The following is a 12,553-nucleotide window of genomic DNA, read 5'->3' as shown; positions in this document are numbered from 1 at the left end:
ATCAAGCAATTCCAAACCATCTCACTCCTCAATGTGGAAGGTAAAATCTTCTAAAAGCTGCCTTGAACACACAAGCTTCATCTCAAAGATCAAGGACGCAAAGCGTAACCAAGGAGGCCTGGCTGTCCTGTGGCTAGACCTAACCAATGCCTACAGAACCATACCCCACAATCTGGTGGAAACAACACAAGACCATGTACCTGCAAGATTCCAGAAGCTCCTCCAATGCTATTTCAACAACTTCAAGATGCGCTTCACAAGTGGAAAGGCTGGAGGTAGGTATTGTGGCCGGTATTGTGGACGGGTGCACTCTCAATCATTTTGTTTTCTGCAGCAATGAACCTCCTGGTTAAATCAGCAGAGAAGCTCAGACAGGGTGCAGTACCGGCAAGCGGCGTCCAGCAGGCTCCAATCAGAGCATTCGTGGATGATCTGAAAATGAAGTCTGTTCCAGAAGGCTGATGGATTTTGGAGGATCTGGAAGAGCTCATCAAATGGGCCAGAATGAAGTTCAAGTCTGCAAAGTCAAGAAGTCTAGTCCTGAAAAAGCAACAATTCAGGATCAGAGAGGAGACCATTCCCAGCATCAGAGAGAAGCCTGTGAATAACCTGGGCAAGTGGTACAGGGCCAATTTCAATGACAAATATTGTGTGATTTGTTCTTTCAAGCAGACACGTGGATGACATCTCTGGAGAAGAGTGGCATAACAGGCAAGTTTAAGGCATAGAGCTCCCAACACTGTGTACTTCCTAAACTCCTCTGGCCACTTCTTGTCTATGAAGTAGCTCTTTCAACCTTGGAGGCACTAGAGAATAAAATGAACCACTTCCTCAGGAGATGGCTGGCGGTCCCAAGAATCTTCTGCTCCATCAGACTGTACAGCACAGGCAGCAAGCTGTGGCTGCCAATTACATCTGTGGTAGAGTAGTACAAGGCAACAAAAGCACGTCAGGCTATGATGCTGTGGGACAGCTTGGATGAAAGAAAGAAAGTGGTGGAATGTATAGCGGATGTTTTACGGGCTCCTGACCAATTCTGCTATTTGGTGTGATTTTTTGCACTGATAAAAAAAAAAAAGTTTTACATAATGTTTTCGCCATCGGATTCTTCGATTTATTCACCCTGGACCAGGCTCTAATCCCCAACACTGGGAAGAGAAAGTGACCGCAATATAGAGGCCAACGTGCAGGCACCCTGATGAAACTACGGTAGCGAATAAATAAACTGCCTCTACCCTCTGTTCTATTGGTGAATGTACAATCACTATCAACGGGACATGAAGAACTGTAATATCCTATGTTTCTCGTAAACTTGGCTGAATAAGGAAATTGATAATATACATCTAGCTGGTTTGTCTATGCATCGGCAGGACAGAACAGCAGCTCAAGGGGGTTGGTGCGTTTCCTTGTTAACACAGCTGGTGCACAATTTCTAATATTAAGGAAGTCTCAAGGTTCTGCCCGCCTGAGTTAGAATACCTTATGATAAGCTGTAGATCATGCTATTTACCAAGAGAGTTGTCTATTCACCACCACAAACCGATGCTAGCACTACGGCGGCAATCAACGAGCTGTATAGGGCCATAAGAAAACAAGAAAATGTTCATCCAGAGGCAGCACTCCTAGTGGCTGGTGATTTTACTGCAGGAAAACTGAAATCTGTCTTACCTCATTTCTACCAGCATGTCACCAGTGCAAGTACAGGCAAAAAAAAAAAAAAACTCTAGAACACCTTTACTCCACACACAGAGACGCTTACAAAGCTCTCCCTCGCCTCTCCATTTGGCAAATCTGACTATCCATCCTCCTGAATCCTGCCTACAAGCAAAAACTCAAACAGGAAGTACCAATGGATACTAAGCTACAGGACTGTTTTGCTAGCACAGACTGGAATATGTTCTGGGACACTAACCAAGACGCTTATAAGAAATCCTGCTATGCCCGTCGAACCATCAAAAAGGCAAAGGGCTTTTTCAAATCCTACTACATTGGCTCTGACACTGATCGGATGTAGCAGGGTTTGCAAACTATCACAAATTACAAAGGGAAATCCAGCCGTGAACTGCCGAGTGACACAAGCCTCCTAACCTACCAGACGAGCTAAATGCCTTCTTTGCTTGCTTTGAGGAAAGCAGCACTGAACCATGCATAAGAGCACCAGCTGTTCCGGACGACTGTTATCATGCTCTCCGTAACCGATGCGAGTAAGACCTTTAAACAGGTTGAGTTTGAGTTTAAGTTTATTTTTTATTTTTACAGGGACAGTGCACATTAATCAACGTTTCAGTAAAAGTGCCGGTTTTAGCCAGCCGGCTAATTTTCAACCGCAGTCCCTGGGCAGGTTATTAAAAACAATTACAACATAGACAATAGTAACATAGAACAAGCAAGACATAGCAACATAGGATAAGCAAGACATAGCATACAGACAGAGCAACATAGAACAAAAAGCAGCAAGACAAAATTCATAAAAGCAACAAAGTGTTTCCACACCTCACAAGCTACAGACAACAGACAACATGGAAAGCGACAACACACAGCTAGGGACCATGTTCACAAATCTGATTGACCTTTAGCCATGTCTTCAAGCATTTTGTGAAAGTGTGATATGTGGTGCAGTTATGTGTGTCTGATGGCAGTGTATTCCAGACATGGGAAGCTCTCACAGAGAATGCAGATTTACTAAAGGTGCTTTTCCTTAGGGGAACTATACAGTCACCTCTCATGGCAGACCTTGTGGATCTGCTGCCATATGTCTGGGTTTTCTGTTTAACAAAAATATTGAGTGGAGGGGGAGCCAGGCCATTAAGGATCTTGAATACAAGACATGCGTCGGTGTATTGCACAAGATTTTCCCAACTCAAGAGCTCATGCTTTCTAAGGATGTGACAATGATGATGGCTGTTGGGCTTCCTATCAAGCACTTTGAGAGCCTGTTTGTAGTCAGACTGAATAGGTTTTAATGTTGTACAGCAAGCTTGGGCCCAACTAGTCAAGCAGTATGTTAAGTGGGGGAGTATCATAGATTCGAAGTACAGTTTTGCTACCTCTGTAGTCAAACAATTTCGTATAAATCGGAAATTAGCTAGGTTGAATTTGGTTATTTGAATTACCTTTTTCACATGCTTTTTAAAAGAGAGGTTGGAATCAAGTATGATGCCAAGGTACTTAAAATCGGATACCACCTGGAGCTTCTCCCCTGACACATAGACATCTGGCTCAGTAGCATCTGTTGCCCTCTTTGTGAAGAACATGCAAACAGTTTTTTTCACATTGAGATGCAAACACGAGTCACTGAGCCACTTTGTAACCTGGACCATTACAGTAGTGAGTTCTTGTGCAGCTTGTTGTTTGCTCTTTGCATGCACATATATCACTGTATCATCTGCATACATTTGAACTTCAGACCCAGTACAGACAGAAGGCAGATCATTAATGTACAGGCTGAACAGGAGGGGCCCCAGTATTGACCCTTGGGGCACGCCCACATCATAGCTACGAGTGGGCGACATCTCATTGCTCACTCTGACACACTGAGTTCTGCCTTCAAGGTATGATTTCATCCATCTCAAGGCATCAGGGGAAAAGTTGAACTTGGACAATTTTGTGATGAGAATCTCATGGTTAACAGTATCAAAAGCCTTCCTTAGGTCCAGAAACACAGCCCCAACAGCACCCCCTTTGTCCATCTTGGACTTCACATTTTCCAGAAGAAAGCAGTTGGCCGTTTCTGTAGTGTTTCGCTCTGAAGCCAAACTGCATGGAGTGTAATGTGAAGGGGCTGTTGTTGAGGTGGGCAATCAGTTGTTCCGCTACACACTTTTCAACAACCTTTGACACCACAGGTAGTATACTAATGGGCCTGTAGTTACTCACGTCAGCAGGGTCGCCTGATTTAAAGATGGCCGTTATTATGGCCGACTTCCATACCCTAGGAAACACTCCGAGACCAATAGATGTGTTGGTGACCTTAGTAATGGGGCCAATGAGTGACTCTTTGTAGTTTTTAAGAAAGGTAGAGTCCATCCCAAACACATCTTTGGCTTTAGAGTTCTTTAGTGAGCTAATCACCTTGTTCACCTTTGACTCAGAAACCTCCCTTATGATGAAGACAGGTTGAGTGTCATTCACTAGCACTGAGCCCAATAAACCAGTGGAGGGGTTCTGTGTCAGTACCCTGACAGAGTCAATAAAGTAGGAATTGAAGGCTGTTGCTATTTCGACTGCATCCTGTGCTAGATTGTTATTCACCATGATTTCTAGTCTTTTTGCAGTGTTACTATGGTCTTTCCCTGTTAAGTTTTTTAGATTCTCCCAGATCAATTTAGAATTTCCCTTTGCTTCACCAATTATGTTAATAAAAAAGTTTGCCTTGGCCTGTCTGATTTCTTTCATCACCTCATTTCTCAACATGGTAAACCTACGTCTGTCATGCTCTAATTTAGATTTTAGGGCTATTTTTAGAGCATAATCTCGTTCTTTCATCAATTTCCAGATTTCTCCATTTAGCCAAGGAAGAGTGCTCTTTTGGCCAGGTTTGGATTTGATTTTCTTTAGGAAGCCATTTATTGTAGTCTGGATTGTGGATAGAAAAACCTGACTATCAGCTTCCACGTCTGTATAGGACAAGAGATCATTCCAGTTTATTCCCTTAATTGCTTTTTCAAAATAGTTTAAATCACTCTTAGGTATTCTGAGTTGATCCGGCTTTCTAACAGTAGAGAGGTTAAACCTGCTCTTAGACAGCTTTCTGGCTATAAGTGTCAGATTATGATCAGACAGCCCAGTAACCATATTGAATGATTTAGTCACTCTCTCTGGTTTATTACTGAACACCAAATCAATCTGTGTTTTAGAGCAACAAGTCACCCTGGTTGGCCCTTTAACTAGCTGTGTAAGGTCAAAGGTATTAGTGATCCGTTTGAGGGTTTTCCTACAACACTTGTCTTCATAATTAATGTTAAAATCTCCCATTAAGATGACCTCTTTCCCAAAATCACATTCCCTAAGCATGGTATTAAACTGATCAAAAAACACACTTTTGGTGGAAGGTGGCCTATACATTCCAATGAGGGTAAAAGACATTTGGGGAGACAGTGTAACGTTCAGGCCGATACATTCTAGTTCATTATCACATGACCACTCAATTTGTTTACATCGGATATGTTCTTTAATGTAAATCATCACAGCCCCTCCTCTTCCTTCAATCCTGTCTCTCCTGAAAACATTGTAGCCAGGCACAATCAAAGCAGCATATGGAGAGTGTTTATGGAGCCATGTCTCTGAGAGGCAGAGAAAGTCAAGGTTGTTACGTTCCCCAGCAAGTAAACCAAATAATTTTGCTCGACAAGAGGGGGTAACTAACAAAGAGTCACTGACCACAACCAAAACGAAACAGGTGGGATTATAGGAGGGGTTCTGAAAGACACTAATGGGGGTGTCCACTGACAAGTTGACTAGCAACAACAACTGTAACCTGAAAAAAACCCACCATGAGAGTCCACAAACTTTGCCCAAGAAGAGGCAAACAAAACCTCACACCAAACTTATAGACAGGAAGCAAAGCAAAAAGTGGTCAAAACAAAAATAGGGACGATCAGATAAAATATTGTTTGTCTAGAAATCAAATAGGGACCGCCAACTAAAGGTGTTAACCCTCCATGTCTCTCAAGACAACTGGAGCACTGGGCCAGCCACTCTTAAATATTACCTGGGACAGCACAGGTGTAATACATACTGACTAACGAGGTGACACCAATCAGTGTGCAACACGTGCAAACGTGCTTATGCCCAACCTCAAAATATAAATGGCAAAGCCTGTAACAAGGTTAACATTCACAGGGCCGCAGGGCAGATTACCAGGATGCGTACTCAGAGCATGTGCTGACCAGCTGGCAAGTTTCTAAACTGACATTTTCAGTCTCTCCCTGACCCAGTCTGTAACACCTACCATCAGAACACCATAGTCCCTGTGCCCAAGAACGCCAAGGCAACCTGTCTAAATTAGTATCACCCTGTAGAGCTCACTTCTGTAGCCATGAAAATGCTTTGAAAGGCTGGTCATGGCTCACATCAACACCATCATACCAGACACCCTAGACCCACTCCAATTCACATTCCACCGCAATATATCCACAGGTGATGCAATCTCTATTGCACTCCACATTGCCCTTTCCCACTTGGACAAAAGGAACACCTACGTGAGAATGCTGTTCATTGACTATAGCTCAGTGGTCAACACCAGGTGATGAGAATAGGCAATAGCACATCCGCCACGCGACCCTCAACACTGTAGCCCCTCAGGGGTGCGTGGCCGTGCATGACTTCAACACCATCATTAAGAATACCGATGACGGGGCCTCCCGGGTGGCGCAGTGGTTGTACTGCAGCGCCAGCTGTGCCACCAGAGACTCCAGGTTCGCGCTCAGGCTCTGTCATAACCAGCTGCGACCGTGGGGCGACGCACAATTGGCCTAGCGTCGTCCGGGTTAGGGAGGGTCTGGCCGGTAGGGAAATCCTTGTCTCATCGCGCACCAGCGACTCCTGTGGCGGGCCGGGCGCAGTGCGCGCTAACCAAAGGTTGCCAGGTGCACGGTGTTTCCTTCGACACATTGGTGCGCCTGGCTTCCGGGTTGGATGGCGCTGTGTTAAGAAGCAGTTGGTTGGGTTGTGTATCGGAGGACACATGACTTTCAACCTTCGTCTCTCCCGAGCCCGTACGGGAGTTGTAGCGATGAGACAAGATAGTAGCTACTAAAAACAATTGGATACCACGAAATTGGGGAGAAAAAGGGGTAAAATAAAATACATTTAAAAAAGAATACCGATGACACGACGTGGTAGGACTGATCACCGACAATGATCAGACAGCATAAAGGGAGTTCAGAGACCTGGCAGTCTGGTGCCAGGACAACAACCTCCCCCTCAACGTCAGCAAGGCAAAGGTGCTGATCGTGGACTACAGGAAACGGAGGGCCGAGCACGCCCCCATTCACATCAATGGGGGCGTGCCATACCAAGCTGCATCACAGTTTGGTATGGCAATTGCTTAGTCTCTGATCGCATTGCGCTACAGAGGGTACTGCGTACGGCCCAGTACATCCCTGCCATCCAGGACCTCTATACCAGGCTGTGTCAGAGGAAGGCCAGACATTTTTTAAAGGATTTCAGCCACCCAAGTCATAGACTGTTCTGTCTGCTACTGCACAGCAAGTGGTACCAATGCACCAAGTCTGGAACCAACAGGACCCTGAAAAGCTCCTACCCCCAAGCAATAAGACTGCTAAATAGTTAGTTAAATGGTTAACCAAATAGCTACCTTGGACTATCTGCATTGACCCTTTTTGCACGAACTTTTTTGACTCCTCACATACACTGCTGTTACTGCTTACTATCTGTCACTTTATTCCTAGTTATATGTACATATCTACCTTAATTACCTTGTACCCCTGCACATCAACTCGGTACTGGTGCCCCTTGTATATATAGACAAGTTATCATTACTCGTTATGTATCTATTATTATGTGTTTTAACTTTTCTATTATTTCTCTATTCTCTTTCCCTCTGGATTGTTGGTAGGGTTCCGTACGTAAGCATAGTCCACACCTATTGTTTACAAAGCATGTGACAAATAACATTTGATTTGAGAGGTCTGAACGGAGGTTAGAGATCGAGGTCAGAACAGGTCACAAGTGGTCAGCCAGCAGAGCGCTCATAGAGCTGTAGGAACCGCTGCAACACGCTGACATTGTTTGGTCGGTAAACCAAGGCAGGCTGGATCTGGGATGCAGAACCACATCAAGTTGGAAGAAAGCAGAGTGCTGAGGCATGGTGCAGAGGGAGGTCACAATGGCTGAGGAAGAAAGCAGGCATGTCAGAGCTGTAGCTATGAAAAAACAAGGCAGCTGGACACGCCGAGAGAGCGTGTGAGACAGGGCACTCACCTGGCAACACATCTGGAACATGAAAGGGCAGCAGATGAAGTTTCTGGCTTGCTCTGTGTACAATGTTTTGCCCACACCAACAAACCTCCAGATGTGGGGGTTGTCAAAAAGCCCAGCAGCACAATATGTGGACGACCGAGCATGGGCTCTCCTCCTGCCAAACAGGTCTGACCGATGGTTATCGTTCTTTGGTCTAGAAGCACCAAGCAGGTGGTCCTCATCACGCTCACAGTGCCCTGGGAGGAGAGAATGGAGTTGTCGCATGAGTGGAAGCTCAAATACCAGTCCCTCATCCTTGAGAGTCAGCAGAATGGATGGAGAACCTGGAAACTACCAGTTGTGGTCGGCTGCAGGGGCTTCGCAGGCCAATCACTCTGGAGAGCTCTGGGGCTACTTGGAATTGAAGGACTGGCAAGGAAGAAGCTAGTGGCTGATGTACAGTAAGCAAGCAGGCAGAAGTGGACATCCTGTTGAGTCTGCCTGAAGTGGAATGAGCGGTGTCAGAGCCAAGTAGGAAGTAACGAGGCAGGGCTGAGTTGAGTGGTGGATCGAGGGGGTAGTTCCAGGATGCTGGTTCAGCCGTCGAGCCCCACTGAGGTGTCCTGGCATATAGTGTATTCTGTAGTTTAGACTGATGTTTATAGTGTAGTCTGCATTTTCTTTTTGCCTGGTATGTACATACTGTATGTGGATTGTGTCATTTCTGTGTCTATATAGTGCCTTCAGAAAGTATTCACACTCCCTTAACTTTGTTCAAAAGATTTTGAATTACAGACTGAATTTAAAATGTATTAAATGTAGATGTTTTTGTCACTGGCCTACACACAATACCCCATAATGTCAAAGTGGAATTTTGTTTTTCAAAAATTGTACAAATTCATTAAAAATGAAAAGCTGAAATGACATTGGTCAATAATTATTCAACCCCTTTGTTATGGCAAGCCTAAATAAGTTCAGGAGTAAAAATTTGCTGAACAAGTCACATAATAGTGTTTAACATGATTTTTGAATAACTACCTCATCTATGTACCCCACACATCTGTACGGTCCCTCAGTCGAGTAGTGAATTTCAAACACAAATTCAACCACAAAGGCCAAGGAGATTTTCAAATGCCTCAAAGGTCACTTATTCGTAGATTAGTAAAAAAATAAATAAAAGGCAGACATTGAATATCCCTTTGGGCATTTTGAAGTTATTAATTACACTTTGGATGGTGTATCAATACACCAAGTCATTACAAAGATAAAGGCATCCTTCCAAACTTAGTTGCCACAGAGGAAGAAAACAGCTCAGGGATTTCAACATGAGGCCAATGGTGACTTTAAAACAATCAAGGACGCATGGCAAACAAATGGCGGAAATGAGGACGTACGAAGGGAAAGCAAAGGCCAAAATTCAGCACTATTTAGTGGACAGCGCCGCTACATACGTTTACATTTTAGTCATTTAGCAGACACTCTGGGACTTACAGGAGCAATTAGGGTTAAGTGCCTTGCTCAAGGGCACATCAACAGAGCCTTGTCTGGCTCAGGGATTCAAACCAGCAACCTTTCTGTTACTTGGCCCAACGCTCTAACCACTAGGCTACCTTAAATGGTTTAAATCTTGACAAACAGGTGGGGGTGTTAGTTTCATTTGGAAGCTTTTATTTTAGTATTTACCACTGTAAAACATATTTACTATTACATTTTAAACTAACAGAAGAATGGTTAAATGAGCATTATTTAGAGACCCCCTCAAATGCACAGTGAAATTTGCACCCCGGACTAAAAGACAGATGAGAGTATTTTCATTGCATTCTCTTTACAGCAATAGGCATTTGCTTTCCAAACATTTTTCCCCCGCATTTATTTTATATTGCGATATGCCGGGCCTCTCTACTTTTCACCGACAGTCGCAACTCAACAATCATCTACTTAGTATTTGCTGTGAGAGCTGCCCAAATTGCTCGCGCTGCCTTTCCTTCTGACTGTAGGCAATAAGATTTAAAACATCTACAACTAATATTTTTGAAAGAAGCTAATGATCCTCTGTGGCCAAATCATGCTTTAGCTGCCTATTTTTAATTATTTTATTGATGTATTTCTGTATAGACAGGAGTAGGGTAATTATATCATTTACTTTAATACTTTAATTTAAATCTTTGCCTAGCCTTATGGACGCGCAACCTATGTGTAAGGAGGTAACATGATATCTATCATAAGGGAATTACTAGTTATCTCGCGGGCTCTGGCAGAGAAGTAGCCTATGTGAGCGCTTTAATAGTAGTCTAAACAAACAGTTAAAGTATCCATCACCAATAAATTAATGAACATCCGAGATAATAGGCAGGTTTATGCTGTGAACAACATGCTTTTATTAGCCTACCAGAATTGCCAACAAAAAAAGGTTTGTGATAGGCCTTCAATTAAAAAGATTATAGTTCACAATAACAGGGAAAAAAATACATTTAATCACCAAAATAAAATGAAGAGATAGTAAACTTTCATGATGAAACTTTGTTTAATAGTTGAAGTGTTGGCTAATGGTTTACTAAAACATAAGGAAGCTATCTGATTTTCAATAGCACCGATGACAAATACCTATTAATTTGATGGATGATATGCGAGAACCTTGCTTAATGGATGGATTTGTTGGACGGGTTGCAAAATAAATCCTCCCATTGCAGGGATCAACTTCCCGTGGCATGCAGTTTTATAGCCTCATGCAGTCGAGGCAGTTTATTATTGTTATTATAATAAACCATTATTACCTTACTATTCAGCTATTTCAAATACTTCAAGGTATGGTCAACTACCTAGTATGAGAAAAAAAAAATCTTACTTGCACACAAATTATTTGGACAATAATATTGAGTGGAGTTGTTTTTATTAGCGGGAAGACGTTTAACAAATGTCTAACTGTGTCTTTGGTAAACAAAAGTGTCACATTACATAGCGGCATATTTATCTATCAGGGCATTTGAAGCTGAACAGAGATCTTCATGCCTTCTGCCAAACCAGGTCTGATATCACAAAGAAGATTTGTCCTGTCCTTTTGGGGATTTAGATAATCAAACACTATTTTAGTGACTGCAGATTACCGGTGTGGAGCTGTTTTACGCACCAATAATCTGTGTTCTATTCACCATTGTGCATGGCCTTGGTGACAGTCTGTTCATTACAGCTAAAAGCGGTTATGTGGGGTTTGTAGTGAGTCTCTTATAGAATGTCTGATCAATCAGTTGCCTGAGTACATCAGTCTTATAGACAGTGTAGTCGTGTACAGTTACAGCGCTTACAATTATTATTATTATTTTTTAAATCAGCTCAATTATGCTCTGCTCCTTGCTCGCCCACATACATGATCTGGCATTCAAAAGCAGCCATGCTTTAGGCTATCAAATAACTTGTCAATCATATCAATTAATAGAAACAGTGAATGAATGGTTGAAGCAACCATTACATGGTCTGACAAACTGCATAACAATTTAAGCGACTTCGTATCTCCTTGAAACGACTTAGTATCTCATTTGAATGACTTAGCATCTCTTTTATGTGACTTTAACTAAGTCATTCAAACATGATACTAAGTCATTAGAACGAGACACTAAGTTGTTTGAACAAAATACTAAGTCGTTCAAATGAGATAATTCCAAGAATCCAATTTTTCTATTTTTTTCGCCTTGGTTTTCAGGGCTTCCATAATTCCTGTACATGCAAATGTAATTGACGAATAAAGGTGATTCTGATTCGGAGTGCCTTGAAGGAAGAAGGATAGCGATTGTGGTGACTGGAAGGTGAGCCGGCAGCAATGACCCCATCATATTGGTTTTAAAGCGCTGGGGGTGTATGCAGAATAGGGTAAGATCAGATGTAATATATACTAAAGAGAGTCTCAATGAAAGTATTTTTTTTGAGTCCCATTTTGTGTACATTTTTTCCCCAGTTTATCACATTATCATGCCGATTGAGATGTGTCTGTGTGGTTTTCATATGGTGTGTTTAAAACTTCTTTGTTAAAATAATAAAGTAGTTAAATGTAAGTAATGAAATAGACATTTGTGAACATCATATTGCCTACAGAGTACAAACACAATATGTAACAGACTTTTTAGGCTTCTATATGCCTTATAAATCACACAATGCCTGGATGCAATATTCTACACAGGAAAATTCTACACTGAAATCTGTTACTCTCGTTATTCCTAATGCATCTCTGGATATTTGTATGCTGACAACAATGAAAATTAATCTTTCTCTTTAAAATGTTCTCTCTTTTCCTATTTTTTCTCTTTAAATTGTATCTAAACCTCAGAAGCTATAGAGTGGAGTGGTTACTTTCTATGTTACAGAGTGGAATGTTTTTTCTGCTGGTGTATCCTAAGGTAGTTACTCTCTGAATGGCCTCTCTCTCGTGTGGACATTCAGGTGCATCTTCAGATGGTGCTGGTGGGAGAACCTCTTCTCACACTGGGGGCAGCTGTAGGGTTTCTCCCCTGTGTGGACCCTCTGGTGCCGCTTCAAGTGGCCAGCCTGGGAAAAGCGCATTTGACATTGGGTACAGCTGAAGGGTTTCTCCCCTGTGTGGACCCTCTGGTGCCTCTTCAGGTTGCCGCACTGGGCAAAG

The 12,553-nt window shown here is 42.7% G+C and overlaps 2 protein-coding genes across 5 annotated transcripts in view; both read right to left on the bottom strand.

The window, feature by feature from the left end:
• Positions 1 to 12,553, bottom strand: part of LOC112231940 (zinc finger protein 583) — a 969,163-nt gene that overhangs the window by 313,838 nt on the left and 642,772 nt on the right. The gene's annotated exons all lie outside the window — the stretch shown is intronic.
• LOC112231910 (zinc finger protein 507-like) overlaps positions 1 to 12,553 on the bottom strand; it is a 31,896-nt gene that overhangs the window by 15,257 nt on the left and 4,086 nt on the right. The window lies entirely within an intron of this gene.

This window comes from Oncorhynchus tshawytscha, linkage group LG34 (assembly GCF_018296145.1).
Source record: "Oncorhynchus tshawytscha isolate Ot180627B linkage group LG34, Otsh_v2.0, whole genome shotgun sequence".
In the NCBI taxonomy this organism is placed as follows: domain Eukaryota; kingdom Metazoa; phylum Chordata; class Actinopteri; order Salmoniformes; family Salmonidae; genus Oncorhynchus; species Oncorhynchus tshawytscha.
Note: the sequence above shows the minus strand (reverse complement) of the source record. Positions and strands in the feature narration are given on the sequence as shown.